Source organism: Passer domesticus, chromosome 9 (assembly GCF_036417665.1).
Source record: "Passer domesticus isolate bPasDom1 chromosome 9, bPasDom1.hap1, whole genome shotgun sequence".
Lineage (NCBI taxonomy): Eukaryota > Metazoa > Chordata > Aves > Passeriformes > Passeridae > Passer > Passer domesticus.
This window is the reverse complement of record NC_087482.1, coordinates 16,415,923-16,428,211: the sequence shown is the minus strand read 5'-3', so window position 1 is coordinate 16,428,211 and position 12,289 is coordinate 16,415,923. Positions and strand designations below refer to the sequence as shown.

General features: G+C 50.8%; 2 long non-coding RNA genes across 2 annotated transcripts; both read right to left on the bottom strand.

Annotated features, from left to right (window-relative positions):
- Positions 1–2,717: 2,717 nt before the first annotated feature.
- LOC135307236 (uncharacterized) lies at positions 2,718–4,120 on the bottom strand. Its single transcript, XR_010367953.1, has 4 exons — positions 3,613–4,120; positions 3,453–3,524; positions 3,264–3,365; positions 2,718–2,834 (listed from the first exon to the last, which is right to left on the bottom strand). It is a non-coding gene; the product is annotated as an uncharacterized LOC135307236 (long non-coding RNA).
- Positions 4,121–4,834: 714 nt separating this feature from the next.
- Positions 4,835–11,286, bottom strand: LOC135307235 (uncharacterized). The gene is made up of 3 exons (XR_010367952.1): positions 11,016–11,286; positions 5,076–5,420; positions 4,835–4,988 (listed from the first exon to the last, which is right to left on the bottom strand). It is a non-coding gene; the product is annotated as an uncharacterized LOC135307235 (long non-coding RNA).
- Positions 11,287–12,289: the final 1,003 nt, after the last annotated feature.

The window sequence follows — 12,289 nt, the reverse complement described above, 5'->3', positions numbered from 1 at the left end:
CTGAATTTTTTTAATAAAGGCATTAAAAAGGAGAAAGATCTCCTGTCCTATTTATGACACTGGTATTGTCCTTCATAGCAAGAAGCTTCAGAAATTTGCATTTTCCTATGCCCTTTGTACCTTGGCAGAGGGTTCTTAAGTAAAAGGTTAAAATTCAACACATAATTCTACAATTTAAAATTTAAATGCTTAGTCCATATTGCTAACTTAATTGAACCCCCCAAAACCTCCATTTCAACAGCAGCCCCTGCCTGGCTTCTGCCTGCCCACACCGTGGGCATCCACGGCTCCTCCTGGGCATGGAGCTCAGTCGGTGCTGGTGCTGGGTGGGCTTTGCTGCTGCTGCCACCTGGACACTGGGGTGACCACTTGTCCTAGGTTGCAGTATAAACATGTATTCTATTCCCATCCTCAAGAGCTGCTGAAACCAGGAGGGGCATTGTTTCTTCGTTATCTCCTGTTAATGGGCCCATCAATGTCTTGCCACATGACTCAGAGATAACTCCCTCCCAGAGCCATTTCTGTTTAGTGGCTAATCAAGGACCCACAGCATGAGGCAGAATGATATCAGCCCACTGTGAGATGCTCTGCCCATGGGGGAGGAGCTAAGCATCCCCAGCTGGATATAATCTGGGTTTTGGGACACAACAAGCAGTCTTTCCACTGGATTCCCAGAGGAACCACCGCCCTTACCCACTGCTTTTCCAGAGGATGAGAGCTACCAGATTGTTTCTACAGGATCACCACTTCCACAAGTACATTTCATCTGGACTGCTACCACCACCCTAACTAGCAGGGTGTCAGCAGGCTGTATTCTGACCCTGTCAGTGGTTTTTCTTTTGTATTATTGCATGTGTTTTGATTTTTTTCCCTTTTTCTAATAAATTGTATTTCTGACTTGGAGTCTCTCACTGGTTTTGCTTTCCAACCAGAACAAAGATCCTTCTCTTTATTTAAACAGAAGAATAGGTCATTGCCTACCCTGCAAGCGGGGGGTTGGGGGGGTGGGGTGGGGGGGGTGTCACCTTCAGTGATTCCTAGAGGGAAAGGCCAGGGGGCTCAGGGGCAGAGGAAGGGATGTGTTGGTCTCAGGAAGGGCTGGAGGGTGCTGGGCTGCTCCTGGGGTCCCTAGAGGTACTCGAGTTGGCTGGGATGGGACAGACAAAGATAAAAAAAGGGATGAAGGCAGCTTGGGGAGGCCCATGGGGAGAGCAGGTGGCAGTGGGATCTACGGGGTAAAAGGAGGTTCCCTCGTAGACTGTTGTTCTGGGGTCCTCTTCACAGAAGACTTGAGAGGGCTGTCCGGGCCGTTCCTGCTGCTGGAGGAGCTGCTCACGCTGTCTGGGTGTGAGGTGCAGCCACCGTCTTCCAACTCCTGTCCCGAGGTGCTCCTGTGCAGAGAGGAGGTGGCTGAGGCCCCAGCTGCCAGTGGCACACAGGGACCCTCGTGCACAGCAGGGCCCAGAGCTGGCAAGGCTCCCCAGCACGGCTGGAGCTGCTGGCACAGCTGGGCCCAGCTGGACAGCTGCCCCTCAAGGCCCCGGCCAGCAGGGCACGGCTCTGGGCAGGGTCCCTGGCCAGGAGCGGGCCCCAGAGCGCCTCTGCCTTTCAAGGGCAACCTCGGCCCTGCTCTTTCTCCTCCCCCGACCTCCCTCTGCCTCTGCCCCGTGCCCCTGGGGCTGCTCTTGGCCAGCCAGCCTCAGTGGGAGCCAGCTCTGGCTGCAGCCCCAGCGGGGCCCCCAGGACAAGGCCCAGCAATTGAGAGGCCAATGGAAGCACTGGGCAGCAGCAGAACCCTCAGCAGAGTTATTTGGACAATCATGGACTGGCCACAACTCCACTGCAGCCTCAATGGGAATGTTCCCTGTCCACGCTGGACTTTGAAAAGAAGCTGTTGGAGGGGGAAGGCAATAAAACACTCACTGTTTTCTGTTCCAGGAATACCAGATTCCAATGCAGAACAACATGAAGACAAGCTCCAAATAAAGCAGGCCTGCCAGACACCCTAGCCAGCAGCCGGTTCCCTGACAGAAACCCCTTCCGAGGCCATCCTGGGCATTGGGAACAGGTCTTGTGGTGCCGGCTGCATCTGTGGGAGCGATGGGGAGCGTGAGCCCGTGCTGTGCTGCACTGCTGAGCTGGCAGCACGGTGGATACGGGCAGGACGTTCTCTGTTTCCCCCAGAGCTGGGGCCTGCAGGCACCTTGCCGGCCCTTGGCACAGGCTGTGCCAGCCAACAAAGCCCAGCAGGCCGGGAGGAGAGCCCGGGGCCAGCGCAGCTGCTTGGGCAGTGGCTGCTGCCAGGGACACGGGCCAAAGCCATCCCTGAGCAGCCACTGCCAGCCCTGGCCCTCCCTGCCCCGTGACAGCTCCCCCAGCCCCAGGGGACAGGCTCAGGCCCTGTCAGGACCCAGCGCAGCCCCTGCCCAGTCGGGAGCCAGGGCTGGCTCTGGCCCTGGGCTGGCGGCAGGGCTCCCGCTCGGGGCTGCTCCTGTGCCTTGGGCCTCTGGGCACTCAGGGCCAGCTCCGCAGCAGCTGCAGCGCCAGGGACATTGCTGCACCAGTCCCGTTTCCCCGGGGCTCTGAACCAGCTCCAGAGGCCTGGAAGCCGAGGCGCCTCCAGCTTTGGCTGCTGCCGGGCTGGGCAAGGGCAGGCCCTGGGGGAAGAGCTGCTGCCACACAGCCCCGGCCAGGGCTGAGCACGGCACAGCAATTACCTGCTGTGCCTGTGCCCGTGTCTGGCTTTGCCTTCTTTCCTGCAGCAGGGGCTGGCACCGAAGATGGAGTGCTTCCTTCAGGAAATGCCACCTTCCACTGAAGCACTATGTCCATCTCTTGACAAAGGAAGGGAGACAGCTGCATCAGATGGAGCTGTTGCACACTTGGGTGGTGGCATCAGAGGTAATATTTGTGAAATTTATGGAGCAGGAAAATGGCCAGATTACAGTGGCATGATGAGAGCACTTCCACCTCCAAACAGACACCCTTTTCCTAATCTGCAGGGCTGGATATAGTGGGGGATCTCAGGGTGTGTTACAGTTTGGGCTGCCTGTCAGCTGATGCCAAATGCCTTCATACAGAGGCTGGGCAGAAGCTGCAGCCAGGCCAGGCTGGGAAACAGCCCTGCAGGGCGTGAAAGCAGCAGCGGGGCAGCAAGGCTGCCATGGATCCCTTCCTGCTGTGCCGGGCATGGCGTGTCCAGATGCGCAGCCAAAGCCCCCGGCTGCTGAGTCCCAGGGGAAGCATGAGGCAAATGCACCCACCTTGTCTTGTCTGCAGGGGTTCCTTCAGCATTTGCCTAATCTGTTTGGATGGTTGCAGGGACATCTTATCTGTTGTATCTTGGATTTTCCCTGTTGGAGTACCTTAGAGAAAAATATTTCCATTTCCCAGGAATGGATCCCACAAAAGCCAGGCTCAGCCTTTGAGGTCAGCAGGGACACACTACTCACCCCTGTGATGGGAGCTGGGCTTGAGTGCAACATCCAAGGTAGGAGCTGGAGAAGTCCTCCCTGTAGTCACATCTGGAACACAACAGCCACAGAAGCTTCTGTCACCTGCTTCCTGCCCGCTTGTCTACAATTCTTCCTTGGTGGCACACTGACAACATACCTGCAGGAGGCTCCAAGGGCTTCAAAACTTTATTCATTCAAGCTGATGGAGAAGCCTTCCCAGCACCCTCATCTAGAACGGAGCACAGATGAGAACACTTTCCAGGGTGTGCTGGGATCCCCTTCTGCCTCAGAGAACTGGGCACTGCCAGGGGGTCGGGTAAGGCCGTGGGAGCCAGATGTGAATGGACATGGCCAAAGGTGCACAGGGGCCTGGGGAGCTCTGGGCTGCCTCCTGGTCACTCTCCACACTCTTTCCCTGCCCTCAGCAACATCCCTGGGAAGGGGTGACTGGAGCAGCGCAGGGCCCCCGGGTTCTCTCCCTCAGACACAGAGGAAATCCTCTCTAAAACCCCGGGGAAAACTGCAGCAGGCAGTGACACAGCTATCCATCCCGCCCTCTGTCCCTCCTGTCCTCCTTCTGGTGGGACAGCTCCCATATCCCAAGAGCAAACAGCCAGGCCCTCTCAGGACACACTGCAGCCTTGCTCTCCCCCTCTGTCTTTTCCCCACCGTGGGCACCCCGTGCAGTCGCTCCCAGGTTTCAGGACATGTCTCCCATGGAGGGACCCCAGCAGGACTGCTCAGTACCCGAGTGCCCTGAGCCTGCTCGGGATAATTCCCCTGGGCTGTGCTGCTCTAGTCCAGGCTGTGCCCGCACTGCCAAACAGCAGAGAGGGCAGCTGAAGCCTCAGCCGGGCTCAGGCCCAGAGGCACAGCAATTACCTCCTGTACCTGTGCCTGGCATGGCCTCCCTTCCTGCAGCAGAGGCTGGCACGGAACCACTGCTTCCTCCGGGAAACACCGCCTTTTGCCCAGCCTCTGCATCCACTTCTGGAGGAAGGAAGAGGGACAGCTGGATCAGGTGGGGCTGTTCCCCACTGGGGAGGTGGCGCCTTCCGGAGGGAATGCTTGTCAAAGACATGGCTAAGAATCAGGAAATCCCTATAAACATTTTGGGAAGGCCAGGGCCCTCCCTTCTCCAAACTGCTGCCCTTTCTGTTCTACCCGGCGACTGGAAAATTGCAGGGGATCTCAGGCCTGTGGTGCAATTGGGCGGCCTGTCAGCTGATGCCAAATGCCTTCTTGCAGGGGCTGGGCAGAAGCTGCAGCCAGGCTGGGCTAGGAAGCAGCCCTGGAGGGCGTGAAAGCAGCAGCGGGGCAGCGAGGCTGCCATGGATCCCTTCCTGCTGTGCCAGGCACGGTGTGTCCAGATGTGCAGCCAAAGCCCCCAGATGCTGAGACCCAAGGGAAGCATGAGAGAAATGCACCCACCTTCTCCTGCCTGCTGCATTTCCTTCAGCATTTGCCTCATGTTTTCGGATGGATCATGGGGTTTCTGGTGTCCTGTAGCTTGGTCCTTCCCTTTTGGAGGACCTTAGAGCAACAGAATTCCATTTCCCAGGAACAGATCCCACAAAAGCAGGGCTCAGCCTGTGGGGTCAGCAGGGACACACTACTCACCCCTGCCATGGGAGGCAGGCTTCTGTGTAGGAATCAGCAAAGGAGCTGGACAAGTCCTCCCTGCAGACACACCTGTAACTCAACAGCCACAGAAGCTTCTGCCATCTCTGCTGATCTGCACGGGCACCACTGAGCCGCAGGAGAGGTGAGGGAATCACACAGGGCGAGGGCACACACGTGCATGGTTCTGTGCTGGCACCTGCAGCGATGCCCCCCTGGCCCAGCTTTGGGCTCTGAGCTGGCAGCTCTCCCAGGGGAAAGGCCTTGACCTACCCTCAGCATCTCCCACAGCCTCAGTCCTGGATGTGGCTTGGGAAGCTGCACCACCTTCACCAGCAGGTTCAGCTGCAAAGAAAGACAGGACAGAAGACCTGTAAATCCACCAACAGAAACACCAGCCAAACCTCACTAAAACGTCACCACTACTCCTTGAAGTAAAATAGACTGATGCATGTTAATACCTAAGCTTGTAAGCTGTAAACCCATTGTTATGAGAAGTAAAATATTTTATTTTAAACTGTATTATTCATGAGGTTGTTTTAAGTGAACTGAATATTTAAGGTGTGATATGCAAATTTATTTCAAAAAATAAAATATTTTTGTGCTTTTGTTATAACAGACAAAAGAAATAGAAGTAAAAGCTAATGAAACACTGTAAAGAATATATTAAACAATAATGTGATTCGTGAAAAATCGGAAAAAAAAAGTATATAAGATACAAACCAGATTTAAGTTCCAAGAAACACTAAAAGTAACATTAAATCAGATAGGATATAACAAAAGCCGTTAGATATTTAATAAGGATCAAATTAAAATAAAGGAAAAAAGCCAAGTAGAGCTGAAAGAAAGAGAAGTGTACAGACTAATTACAACTTTAGAGCTAAAATGTCAAAGAAATAAAACTATAACAATTAGAAATAAGCAGATGCTATCCTAAATCCTGAAAAACAATTTAAAAGGCTCTTATAAATCTTATGAAGTAAATACTGAGAATGAGACGAATGACACCAGTGACTAGATCCCAAGGTGTAAGCTCTGCTACCAAGAAGATACACATCTTGGCCCTTTGGCTGCAACCCAAAGGGGCTTTGAGAGAGCTAGAGTGTTAAAACTGCAGAGGATTATTGTCACTGTATCAGTCATCCAAGCCCAAAAAGAATGAGCCATATGCACACTCCCAAGTTAGTGCAGTACGCTATAATTTTAACAAATTCAGAAGGTGCACTATGAGTAGTAAAAGACACTGCAATGAAGAAAATGTGAAATAGAGCAAAAAGAAGAAAATGGCAAAATTTGTAAGCAATATATTAAAACTTTTTGTTCTGGAAGAGCTAGAGAAGAAATAAATCCTGAGAGTAGAATAAAGCAAATTGCTCAAGAATTAGAAAACAAGAACATGAGACAGTTATGAAGACACATTTTAGCAGGCAACATAAGAAAACATGAAAAACTTATTTTACAAATATTACCAGCCTTAAACGACTATGGAGTCAAAATATATCTAAATTACAATAAGCACATGCATTGATATAAAAAAAATATAATTGACAATCCAAAGAAAAGAAATTAAAGATTTAGAATAATCTACCTTATGAGAAGAGCTGTTAATTTTATACCGACTAGTAGTATAAAAGTGTAGTTGTTAAGTTTTATAAATACTAAACATAAAATTAGAAAATAAGTAAGCTTTGTCAAAGTGTATCCTAAAAGCAAAAATTTAATAAATTAATAGAGAAAGGGAGGGATTCTGATAGATTGTATGCACAAATTCATGCTGAGACTACAGTAATCTCGCCTAATGAAAATCCTAGCATAACAAAGGAGGCTTCAGGGCAATCAACGTGCACCAAAATCCTAGCCTGAATATTCATCCCCAGAAATGCTGATTCCAGAAGATTATTTGTCTGACCAAACCTCAGCAATGTGCATTCGATTTGCATCATCTATAAGATAAATGTGTGCCTCCTAGAATGCATATTGCAGGAGATTTTCCTCTAACAAAGTGAATTTTTTACCAGTTTTGGGGAAACTCTCAGCAAGAAAGGAAAAAATACATGAATATGCAAAAAGGATAAAAACAACCATAAGAAAGCAGAAAAACTCCTGCCCTCCACACCACTTGGAGCTTGGAAATGGACAAAAAAGACTTTGAGAGAGCTGTCCCTTCGTGATGCACAGGGGAGAGAAATGCCCCACCTGTCTCACCTGACGCTGTTAGCCTGGTTCAGGGACAATCTGATATTTGCTTCTAGATTTTCTACGACTGAATTTTAATTATGGAATAAATTCTCCTTATTAATCAAAAAAAGCTAATTCATTTAAAACATCCGGGACTCCTGGAACCCTCATCAGGCACCCCAAAATATCCCTTTGTGCCTCTTCAGGTCCAGGCCCAGATGATCCCACAGAAGGAAATGTGCCCTCAGCCCAGGGATGCTCAGCATGGGCTCCCCCATCCCCTCGGGGCCCCGCCGCTGGGCACAGCAGCCCCTGCCTGGCTCCTGCCTGCCCACACCGTGGCCATCCACGGCTGCTCCTGGACATGGAGCTCAGCCACTGCTGCTGCCTGGTGGGCTTTGCTGCTGCTACCACCAGGACAATGTGGTCACAGCTGCATCTCTCTACTGCAACAGAAGAGCTGATTTGGGAAGTGCTGTGCTGCCCCATTTCTTCAGCCCCACTAGCTGCCCACACCCACAGTGGCACTGGGCTGCCCCCAGAAAACTGTCGAATCTGGGCTGTGGCTGCAGGGCACCGCTGCTCTACAGTACAGCTGGACTGCCTTGGGGGTAGGACTGCCCTGAGGGTAGGGACAAGGAATGGGGTGAGGTCTGCTCTATGTTTTCCAAAGGTGATTATTCTGCAGACGATCAGGGGCAGGCCAACACTGCACTAAAGGCATACACCAACTTACAAACAATGCAGGGTCCCAGGGCAGGATCCAATCTTTAGCCAATTGGGAGAAACTGAGGGTGGAACACCAGGCGGGGAATACAAGGTTTAAACCAATTGGGGATTACAGGGGAGGGGAAGAACTTAAACAAACCAATGGGGTTCTGAAGGATACAAAATTGATAGGAAAATTTCAAGAGCGAGGGGCAGGCTTGGAGAGGGACTGACATGCAATGAGAGGAGGAACAGTGAACAAAAGGGCAGGTCTTTGGGGAGATGGACAAGCGGGGCAAAACCAACATCACAGGGGGGAACGGAGCAACCCATTGGTAATAAAATATGGTAAAACAATAGAAAATAAGGGGAGGGGTATAAAACTGACTGCTAGGACTGAATTACAATCAAAGACCTGAAGTGCAGTGGGGAAGCTCTGATTCAAGGTTCAGTTGAGCACTTCCAAATAATTTCCTGGCAGAAACAGATAGCCAAACTTGCCCTTATCACATGCAAACAGAGGGTTCCCCAACAGCAACCCATTCTGAGGCTCTTCTGGGCATGGGAAACACGTGTTGTGGGGTCAGCCGCATCTGTGGGAGCGATGGGGAGCGTGAGCCCGTGCTGTGCTGCACTGCTGAGCTGGCAGCACGGTGGATACGGGCAGGACGTTCTCTGTTTCCCCCAGAGCTGGGGCCTGCAGGCACCTTGCCGGCCCTTGGCACCGGCTGTGCCAGCCAACAAAGCCCAGCAGGCCGGGAGGAGAGCCCGGGGGCAGCGCAGCTGCTTGGGCAGTGGCTGCTGCCAGGGACACGGGCCAAAGCCATCCCTGAGCAGCCACTGCCAGCCCTGGCCCTCCCTAACAAATTCTAGGTTACATCTGTGAATTGCATGCTACACTGTCCTTCATGTTTTTCCCAATACCAGGAAGTTTCTATGTATAGTAATGCCCTTGAGAATCTCTGATTATTTTCAGGTTTTTTTGTTTTTTTTTTTTTTTTTTTTTTTTTTAATTGAGACAGATGAAACAGCCTTATTGGTTTTAGTTTTGGCAGGTCTGGTTTTTTTTGTTTTTTTTCTTTGCATGATGGTTTACTTATTATCTACATTTAAGCTTGTTTTTATTTATGGGTTTTTTGTTCCCCAAGCAATTATTTTGACAGTTTTTTGTTCACTTCTTACTTAATGTTCCATAGATGAACAGTTTGGACTCTCTTTTTATAGGAATATAAAGATCTGAGAAAGCTCTATTTTTAATTTTGATAACATTCTCCCTCCCCGCTCCTAGCTTTCACAATGATCGTTTTTGAAACATCACTGAGGATAGATAGAGTTATTTGGGAAATAACCAATAGGCTTGGCTTAACCTGGGTATTGGATTATTATTTTCAGTGCTATAAACCTACATTGCTTCAAGGTTCACACCACGGTCCTGATTTGTGGCTCACTGCATGGATGCCTGTCTGAATTAAAAGAATGTTTGTGAGACAGCTGAAGAGCTTAGACCTCAGCGATTAAAATTCCTGGGAGGAGGAGGTGGAGGAAGAAAGGATAAAATCCTGATTCAAAGGGTTTTTTCTCACTTCTAGTATGCCAGAAGTATGATAGACTACACCTGTCTTCAGATGTCATTTACTTACAGAACAACTCTCTACAGTGTCAGACTCCAGGAGAAATGACTCAACACTTTGCCTCCCAATGCATCAGCTTTAATTCTAGTGAGAGGTAGGCCTTAATTACAGTCCGATTAGAGCAAATCAACAAAGCAGTCTTGCCATTGTGAGAGTAGCAAGAGGAATTTGCTTGAGAACAGATGAATATGTCCCACTCAGTAATGAACAAAATTTGCCTTGACTTGGAAGAAAGTAGACAAGGAGCAATGCAGTATTTGGGGTTTATCCAGGGATAAATGGGGCAAGAAGCTGTAACAACTTAACCTGTTTTACAGAACACAAGTACTGATATGGCCAATAATGCACCCACAAGAAAGGATCTTCAGGACATTCCTTTATTTCTCTAACCAGGAATGGGCAGCAAAATGCTGGCATTTATCTGAACTGGAAGCCGTGTTGCTCTCCTTTTTCTCCTTGAGCACACTGTGTGTTATTTGCAGACTTCACTGTCCAGCCCATCAATCCTCTTGTGGTCAATTGCTAAATGGCACAAGTACCAAAATACAGGTGCCAGCATAATCAGCCCAGCACTAATGCAGCACTGCTTTGATGGTGCACAGGAGCACAGAATGGCTTGGCTTGGAAGGGACATTTAAAGGCCATCTAGTCCCAATGGCCTGAAGTGAGCAGGGACAGCTTGAACTAGGTCAGGTTGCTCAGAGCAGGAGCTTGAATGTCTGCAGGGATGGATGTCCACCTCTCTGGGCAACCTCTGCCAGGGTTTCAAAAGCAATAGTGTAAAATATGAGTTTCTTTCATCTAGTCTGAATCAACCGTTATTTAGATTAAAAGCATTCCCCCTTGGTCTGGTCACAAAAGGCTCTACTAAAAATTCTGTCCCATTTCTTTACAAGACCCCAGAAGGCACTGAAAGGCATCAATCAGGTCGCTCTGGAGTCTTCTCTCTTCCAGGCTGAACACTGCCAGCTCTCCTAGGAGACAGCTCCTGTCTCCAAAGCAGAAGGGCTCCAGCCCTCAGAGCATTTTGTCCCTCCTCTGGACTTGATGAACTTGATCCTGCCTTGGGGACAGGATGCAGTACTCTGTCGTGTTAGAGACTGAGACACTACAAAGCAACACAGTCCATTTCCAGAAGGCTTCAAACCCTGTTTTTATTCTAGCCTGCATGCCTTTTCTGCATTCTTACAAAGCTCTTATGTTTACACTTTATTCATTGGTGACGAGAGACAAGCAAAATGCTCAATGGAATAGGGAGTTGCAGGTTTCTCTTCTTTATTCTTCTTTCTTTCTTGGTTTCCATGTCAACAACATTGGTAGAAAATTCTTTTAGTTGTAAACATGGATCCTCTTATCAAACCTCTCAATGGCTCACAGAAGTCACTGTAAAACCTCTTCCAGAGTGCTCCTGGTACGGACTCACCTGAGCAGAGTTGGGGAATCACTGCCTTCAATTTGCTGGGCACTCTCCCTTCAATGCACATGGCTGGCTCATGTCCAGGCTCTCTTCTAGCAGTACCCCCAATCCTTCTTGGCAGAGCTGCTCTCCATCCCTTCATGTCCCAGCTTGTGAGATCAGCTGGGCTGGGACTGTGTCACAGCCCTTGGGCAGAGCAGCTGGACAGGATGAGCTCCCTTCCAAAGAAGGCAGATTCAGTTCTCCAAACATCTCCACCCTGGCCATGAGGTCACAAGCAGGCCCTGAGGTCACAGAGGTGCCAGAACCCCGCGGTTGCACAGCAGCACAAGGAGCCAGCAGTCAGTCCCTGAGCACAACTGTTGCGGCAGCAGCGGCGGTGGCAGCAGCGGTGCTGACATTGGCACAGCGGAGTCAGGACAGCAGTGGCAGCAAGAGCTGCGGGACTGGCAGAGGGCAAGGCACCATGGCCCTTGCTCTGCGCCTCTTCCTCCTGCTCCTCCTGGCCGTGGCCCTGCCTGCCAGGGCTGCCCAGGCTGATCCGCTGCAAGCACGGGGACCAGGTGAGCCGGCAGCCTGGCTGCCCTTTCCCGGGACAGCGCTCCCTGCTCCCCGGGAAGCGCTGGGGATGGTTTTGCCCAGGGCTTTATGGAGGGTTTCCTCTGTGGGAGGGACAGAGCCCCCACAGGGCCTGGGCGGCTCCAGCCATCACTCCAGGGATGTTGCACAGGGCCTGCAAAGAGGGTGGAGAGTGACCAGGAGCCAGTCCAGAGCTCCCCAGGCTCCTCTGCAGCTTTGGCCTTGTCCACTGACATCTGGCTCCCAGAGCCTTACCGGACCCCCTTGCAGGGCCCTGTTCCCTATGGGAGAGGGGGATCCCATCATACTATGGTAATGAGTGTGATCTTTGCTCCCCTCTAGATTGGGATGGTGACATGGATTACCTGGATGCCCTATTGGATGGTGGCTTGGAACCCCTGGAGATTGCTGGAGGCAAGTTCTCCGTGTGCCTTTCCAGAGAAAATAATCTATGTCCATGTGGCAAGAGATCACGCATGTGCCATTTCCCTTAACATAATCTCAGGACTGAAAGATTCAGGAAGCCTTGGCCTGTTCCCTTCTGGAGCCTTGAGTGATCCCACAGGATTGCTGTCAGTGGGAGGAAGGAGCATTTAGCTGTCCATCTTCTTCTCCTAGGCAATGCCAGTGTGTCCTTCCGTGTGCTCTGTGCAGCCAGGGAGAAGAGCAGAGAGGGAAGGGGCCGGGCCCAGGGCTGTGCC